Genomic DNA, 8,004 nt, shown 5'->3' on the forward strand with positions numbered 1-8,004 from the left:
GTTATGCATTTTGAATAACCTTTCACTTTTATGCCTGCTTCATGCATTACAAGAAAGGTTATGATGAATCCCATTTGACCATTTTTCCCCTTCTCTTCTTGTAGAGATACATTTACTCCTTCAGTGTTTCTATCCCTTGTGATTTTAAAATGATACTTGTGATATTTCCTGCCTTATTTTTAACTTTCATGGGTTATAGGATCACGTGTAAAACTTCAGGTTTGTACATTTTGGTTGTGGAAAAAAGCTTGTAAATAGGACTTAGGTGTACTCCAAATAAAACCAATGCCTCTCTTTCCGGTAATCACCTCAATAAATTTTATGGGTTTTAATTCAGTCTTACTGCATTACTTCCTAGGAATGGAAGGAGAATGGTGCCTCTGTCTATACTAAACAAACCTGATTACTTCATGCCAGTAGTATTAAAGAATTTCTTTGTGTTTCTTCCCTCTTTGTTATCCCTCTCTGAACATACGCTGCTTCTGCTACAACCACTGCTTAGCCAATGTTCTGAGAAAATGGCTAATGTGAAGATAGAACTGCACTGCCAATTTATCTTTGGGTTATATCGTTGTAATATATACATATATATCATCAGTGTCTTGCCATCACTTTATATTTCACTGAAATGCTGCCTAAAAGTTTTATGAAAATGCATATAGTTTCTATTATAACAGGGAACAGAATGTATTTGATGTATTCCACCATGGAAGAGAATGAACAGGGTCAGAGACTAGTAAATGGATGACCCTACTGAAAGGACCTGTTTGTATCAGCCGTGTTCCCTCATCTAATCAATTAGAAATCTTGTCATGTCAGTGAAATGGGACAAAAAGAGAGAGAAGGCTAGACAAAATAGCACACCCTAAATGAAACCCTGGACCAAATCCTGCATAAAGCAACAAGAATCTCTGAGTATGAAATATGATGAACAGGTATGTCTAATGAGTTAATCTGTGTTGCACATGTGGAGTACATCAGAACCATAAGTTTTGCTGGACATTCTTCCAAAGCAAGGGAAAACTGAGGATACCTTTAACTTAGGGTGTTTAAAATGAAAGGAATAATAGTTCTTTAGGAGAGCAGTTCTAGCTTCCATTTGCTTTATGCATCTTCCCACAGAGCAGGCTCAGTGTGTGTCCTTACCCTTAGATGAAGCATGGGGGAATGCTTCAAGTTTAGTTCTGGCTACCTTCATAGAAGCTTTGCAAGTGAGTTTCTTCTGCAGTGATTAGAGGAGATGCACTGCTATAAAGTAGAATTTTAGGAAAATAATTTTCTTGCCAAATCACATAGATTATTCCACAGGACAATATATTAGAAATATGCTAATGAACTTCTGAAAAACATCCAGTTCAACAGTTTCTAAATGTGACTTAGTCAGAGTTTAGATGGATAGGAGTTTGCTATAAAGACTTTTTTAAAAAATGGATAATACTCCATAAAAATATAATTCCCCCCCCCAATTTTATTTTTTTTTTTTATCAGCCAACTCACTCCATGGCTTCATGGATAGATTCACAGCCAAAGGAACTTGTAAGTTAGAGCTACCACCTGCTTATGCACCATTAAATCCAGGATTATTTTCCAATTCTTTAGCGCAGAGTTTGCATCTACACACAAAAGCATTGCCTATTTTCTTCTGAAGCTGCCAATTTTTTAATTGTTTCCATGAAGTGTCATTATTTTCTAAGTTGCTCAACTCTGTGCTGCAATATATGCAACACCTTGTGTATATTAGGGAAGATCTTAGACAGAAAACTACCAGATAGTCAAATATGTGGACTAAATCTGTATGTTCTAATATTTGAAGTTTAAAATTAGTCATCAGCATTACCAGAGAGTCACAGATTTAGTAAGTGTTGATTGGTCAGAGGAAAGAGAGGAAAAGGTACTACAAAATATTGTGAACCTAATGTGGACCTAATTTGCCAAGACCAGTTATGCAACAATTGTGGTGTTAGACCTAAGGAGAGTTGGAAAACTAGAGGGAGAGATTAAAAGAGTACTGCTGAAAAATATGGACATCGTAAGGTCATTTACATTTTACTGTATGATTTTGTTCTATCTTTTGATGTAATGTTTTGAAAACAACATAATCCCCAGCATTTTGCAACTTGATTAATAACTTCAAGACTATGGTGTTATTAAGAATGTAAAATGGATATAATTCTCCTCCTTATTTTCTTTTATTAAGTGAAGGTAAAAGTTTATGCAGGTTCCAAAAATGACCAGATAAGACAGTGGAACAAATACCCATCAATGACAATTGCAATTACACTATTTCTTGTTGAAGAATTCTCTCATCTATGGACTTGGCTTGGCTATGGTGGAAGCTAGGAGTCTGCTCTACATGTATATCACTACTGGTAAGAGTTTTCTTCAAGCATACCTCCCTCAGCTACTGTCAAGACACTGAAACTTTGGGTTTTCTGATTTAAATAATTTTAACTGAATTGCCAATCTATAGGCTGAGATCAAGCAAAGCACTTGGGTATCAACTTCAGGCACAAAGTTATCCTATTTATTTTGCTGGAACTGTTCAAATATTTAAACACATGATTAAGATAATTATTTTATTATTACATTAATGTGGCAGCTGTCACAACAAAAGCAGGCTCACATTTTAGAAAACTAGTGCTTTTCCTAAGTCATATTGTTGAGGGGGGCAAACATATAAGAAAAAAATTGATTCTATGGTATTAATTCATGAAATGGCATTTTGCATGCTTTACTTAACTGAAATAATTAATATATAATATTTATGTAATTATTTAACAGATTTCAGATTGCAGCTGGGATCTTTTAAATATTATGTAACTATTCATTTAGTGTAAAATATGGTAAATGATACAGCAAAATGCTTTAAAATCTAAGCCAATCTGCTTAATGTTTATATAATTATCTATAAAGTATCTTGTGCTGTATGAATTTCAACATTTTCTCATAAGATAACAATCTGCTGATTGCATGTGACAAATTAACATATTTATGTCTTCTATACTTAGCAAAAATCTGTACATGCTTACATAGAATTTTTATAGCAACTGTTGATCTTACTTTTTTTTAAATTTGGTTTACCATATATATGAGTACTGAGTGATTGACTAATATGGTATTATCGGGTCTTGTGTATTTCTCTCACATTTATAATGAAAGGCCTGCTAATCAGTAGTACAGAGCTTGAGTACTTTAATACTTCAGAAAAACAAATGGTAGGATTTGAAGACAGTCAGCATTGGTTTGACTCTTTTCTCACTGAAATTGACTGTAAAACTCTCATCAGTTCTGGAAGCTACAAATTTACGTGTGTTCAAAGCTCATTTAGACAAGTACTAGGAAGATAAATCTATTTGTGGGCTATTAAACACTATGTCTTCACTTGTAAACTAAAAGGGAGATGGAGCTCAGGTTTGAATACCAACATAAGACAGCCCACACTGTTGAATTTTTAGCTTGGTCCTCAGAACAGTTTAGGAGTCAGAAAACTAGCACTGCTCCAGTCAATGCCTGGGCATAATGCAAGAACTGACATGGAGAAGACATGTTGCCAAGCAGCTTGGAGGCTGCCCTCCTGCTCTGGAGGGAGAGTAAACCCGGCTTTATGAACAAGTGCTGTCACCTCGCGTACAGCCTCAATGACTGTTAGCAAGTACTGATGTAGCCAAAGACACCACCCCTAACTCAGGCCATCTCTGAGTGGCAGGTCAGGGAGGCTGAGAGAGTATGTGGGGAGTATAACTTATTCTGCTCACTCCCTGCTGGTGGCTGTGACTGTCCCAGAGGGATCCTGGGGCTAGGCCATTTTTATGTATGGCATTTCTAATGAGTCCAACGGCAGTGCAGTTTGACACTGCTGCTTGCTGTGAGAAGTCCTAGCAAAGTATGCCTTGTCCAGAGCAGGACAGACACTAAGCCTGCACCTGGCAATATCAGACACTTCACAGCCTCCACAGGAGCGATCCATATTACCAGTTGTGCTGGTGGGAAGACCTTCAGTTGTACAAAAAGTGAATGGAGATAAGCAGGTGAAAGGTACAACCGGACTATGATCTGCCCATGCAGTGTGGCTGGCCCTGGGGTTGTTTGAACTGGAAATGAATGAACCCCAAAGCCTTTGCTTTCATTCAACTCTGGGCTCAGGGCAATAGGTGTGAGATATTCCACCCTGATGGTATATTCCCTGAAGGTAAAGCTGAGGTAGGAGGTAGCAAAATAGTATAGTATTAGTCCTAAATGCATTTCTCAGTTCCTATGCCAGAATAAGTAATAGATTACATTTTCCATAAGTCCACCCTTATGGAAAAGTCATATTAAAACACAAACAAGTCATTGTTAAGCTAAGATACAATATTTTGCATCTATTGACACACTAGAGATGTGGCTTTTTGCTCATAGACAGGGCATTCTTTAGATTCCTGAATTAAAAAAAAATAAATAATGTTTTTCAAATAACACAAAAGGAACTAATGCATTAGTCATTTTCAAAAGACCTAATGAAGGAGTATTTTTTCACTTTTTTTCTTATTTTTCTTATTTTTTACTTATTTTCTTTCCGATAAGTAAAATAGATTATTGCATCTTTTGGTACATATTCATTGTCTGTACATTCTTAAACTGGTTTATATTAACCTGCATTGTTCATTTTGCACTGTACATTCACTGTGGAACTGAAACTCTTCTGAATGTTGCCAACAAGTTTTAGATTCATGTTACAGCTCTATAACTGTACTTTACAAGAAATCAGGAGTGGAAAGACAAGCAAACAGATATATTTGTTAATACAATGTTGAGATATCTTTGTTTTCATTCAAAGGTTTATATTTTTGTCAGGTTTAGAAGACCATTTCAATCACAACTTTGTGCTTTTTGCCGAAAGTATGGTATGTACTTATTGATGCTAATTATTGTTCTTTCAGGATGCCATGGAAAAATGTTCCTTCTACTAATACCATTGCATGTTTTATTGCATTTTTCTTTGGGGCTATCATCTCTGTGCTAAAGGACAGTTCCCCCACTATCAGAATGGAATGAATTGAAACCTCAGTTCTGTGTTAATTTCGACATAATTTTTAAGCTATTTGTAATAATGCATTAATTCTGTAAGAGCACTAACTTGCTGCTTCTGTGATATTTGAAAAGAAACACTGGTCAAAATTATGTGAAAATTCAGTAAAAGTACTGTGGTTCAAAATATTACTTAATAACTTGTGCTACAGGATCCTTTTAGCTAGGGAGGAGGACTCTTCCACAGCTTTGGTTTAAACCTGTGTAGTGTTAGTGTCTTACACCTAATTCAACAAAGCTCCTAAGCCCTGTTGGAATAATATGAAGCAAAGCATACAGACACACATAATCATTGAGAGGAAATGGATTTAAATATGTTCTAAAGTTGTGATGCGAGTTACACATTACCCAAATTTTATGGGGGAGATTACACTGAGTACACACCACAACTTTGCTTTCCACAGAATTTTTGAAAACAGCTGTTTCTAGAGAATATATATAAAATGTTTCTAATATCATCAAAGTGAGGGTTTTTTTTCTGATTTTTGTAGAAATTAACTTTTTGTGAATATTATTCTCAATATCCACCCATCTTTGCTCTGATCCTTCTGCAGCAGTAACATAAATAACATGAGTATTACATTTTGAATCAGGATCAAAGATGCATGAAGGCAGCATTTAGCTCCAGGAAGGAGTTTATTTCCTCATAGTGCTACTATTTCAAGGACTGCTCAATTGACAAAGAACAGAGCGAGCCCTATAATCAGATTAGAATCATATTAGATTGTTCATCATGGAATAAATGTATTTGTTAGAAAATCAAACATCTCTAAATTGATTTGATTTGATGGGTGGATCATTTAATGGATAAGGAATTGGCTGAATAGTCAAGCTCAAAGAGTTGCAGTCAACATCTTGATGTCTGAGTGAAGTGATGAGTGGTGTTCCTCAGGGATTGGTATTGGGATCAATCCTGTTTATCATCTTTGTTGGTGACATGGACAGTGGGATTGAGTGCACCCTCAGCAAGTTTGCCGATGACACCAAGCTGTGTGGTGCAGTCGACACGCTGGAGGGCAGGGATGCCATCCAGAGGGACCTTGAGAGGTGGGCCTGTGCAAACTTCATGAAGTTCAACAAGGCCAAATGCAAAGTCTTGCACATGAGTCAAGGCAATCTCATGCACAGATACAGTCTGGTTGATGAGCGGATTCAGAGCAGCCCTATGGAGGACTTGGGGATACTGGTGGATGAAAAACCGTGAGCCAGCAATGTGTGCTCATAGCCAAGAAAGCCAAGTGTATCCTGGGCTGCATCAAGAGAACTGTGGCCAGCAGACCAAAGGAAGTGATTCTTCCCCTCTGTTCCAGTCTCGTGAGACCCCACCTGGAATACTGCGTTCTGCTCTGCGGCCAACAACATATGGAGGACATCAACTTGTTCAAGCGGGGTCAAGAGGAGGGCCACAAAGATGATCATGGGGCTGGAGCACCTCCTTTATGAGGACAGACTGAAAGAGTTTGGGTTGTTCAGCCTAGAGAACAGAAGGCTCTGGAGACATCTTAAAGTGGCCTTCCAGCACTTAAAGGGAGCCTACAGGAAAGCTGGGAAAGGACCCTTTATTAAGGAGTGTAGTGATAGGATGAGGGATAATAGTTTTTAATTGAAAGAAGGAAAATTTAGATAAAATACAAGGAAGAAATTATTTGCTGTGAGGGTGGTGAGACTCTGAAACAGGTTGCCTAGAGAAATTGTGGCTGCCCCCTCCCTGGCAGTGTTCAAGGCCAGGTTGGACGGGGCTTTGAGCAACCTGGTCTAGTGGAAGGTGTCCCTGCCCATGGCAGGGGTGTTGGAACTAGATGGTCGTTAAGGTCCCTTCCAACCCAAACCGTTCTATGATATGATACCTGTTTTGGTACACTTGAAATCATTGCAGTTATCAAGCTGATAGTTGTGAATTGTTTAAGCCTGTCAAAGTTATCCAAGCAAGATACCATTAAATTGCATATTCTTCTTAATGAAATTTGAAGCCCTGTCACATCTGATGTAAATAATAGTAAAAGTCAATAACTTAATTTGCTATTGATGTTTTTTTTTCATTTTGTCTGAAGCGATAAGCTAGCCATGGGCAGGGAAGAGGAAGCATATGGGTGTGGAGAAACTTGGGGATATGTGAATAAAGTGATGATTGTGTTCTTAATAAAATTAGGGGCTGTTCAATTAAAATTAGGTGTTTGACAGTTACTATGAAGGGTAGAACTGTCTGAAAACCGGTACTAATTAGTGAAAGATGATGATGAGGATTATAATGTTCTCTGAGATCCAGTAGAATGTACTGATTTATCCATTTTTTTGGTGAAAAAACTCCAAACCAGATTTTCTTTTCTCCCCTTTAGAGCCATCTGTATACTATATTAAATACAGAAACAAAAGTTCAGGTTTCTAATTTGTCTGATTTAGGGTAAAATATTTAGAATCTCCTGCATGTTAGATAACATACCTACAAGTATCCCTATTATATGGAATAGTTCTTTCTCTCCTTGATCCAATAACTAAATGAAATGACTTCATGAAATTAACATTATTGAATTTTCACTTGATTTGTTATTCATCCAATAAGTAACATCAAACATCCTAGAGAGATGTAGTATCTTAGAATGCTAAATAAGTCCTTAGCCATTCCTCCCTGTTCTTAACCACACCTTTTGCCCCATAGGAAATAGGGACTGAATTGTGCAGATCTCTCCTGTTGCCAAAGGTTTGCATTTTGCTTGTAAATGTTCTTACCTCCACTTGGTTTAAACTATTCTCAAGATTACTTAAGCCCTATATTTGTTTGAGTAGTGGCACAAGGGTGGTATTCTTAAGTATTCTTTTCCACAGTTCAGCTCAGCAGATTTTATAAGACAGGAAGGAAAAAGTGGTATTGTTGCACAGGAATTGTATTTATTCTATTAAAAAACACCCCTTTCTCTTTTTTTTCCTTCCCCCCCCCCC

The sequence above is a fragment of the Athene cunicularia genome (assembly GCF_003259725.1).
Source record: "Athene cunicularia isolate RWA chromosome 1 unlocalized genomic scaffold, athCun1 chr1_part2, whole genome shotgun sequence".
In the NCBI taxonomy this organism is placed as follows: Eukaryota; Metazoa; Chordata; class Aves; order Strigiformes; family Strigidae; genus Athene; species Athene cunicularia.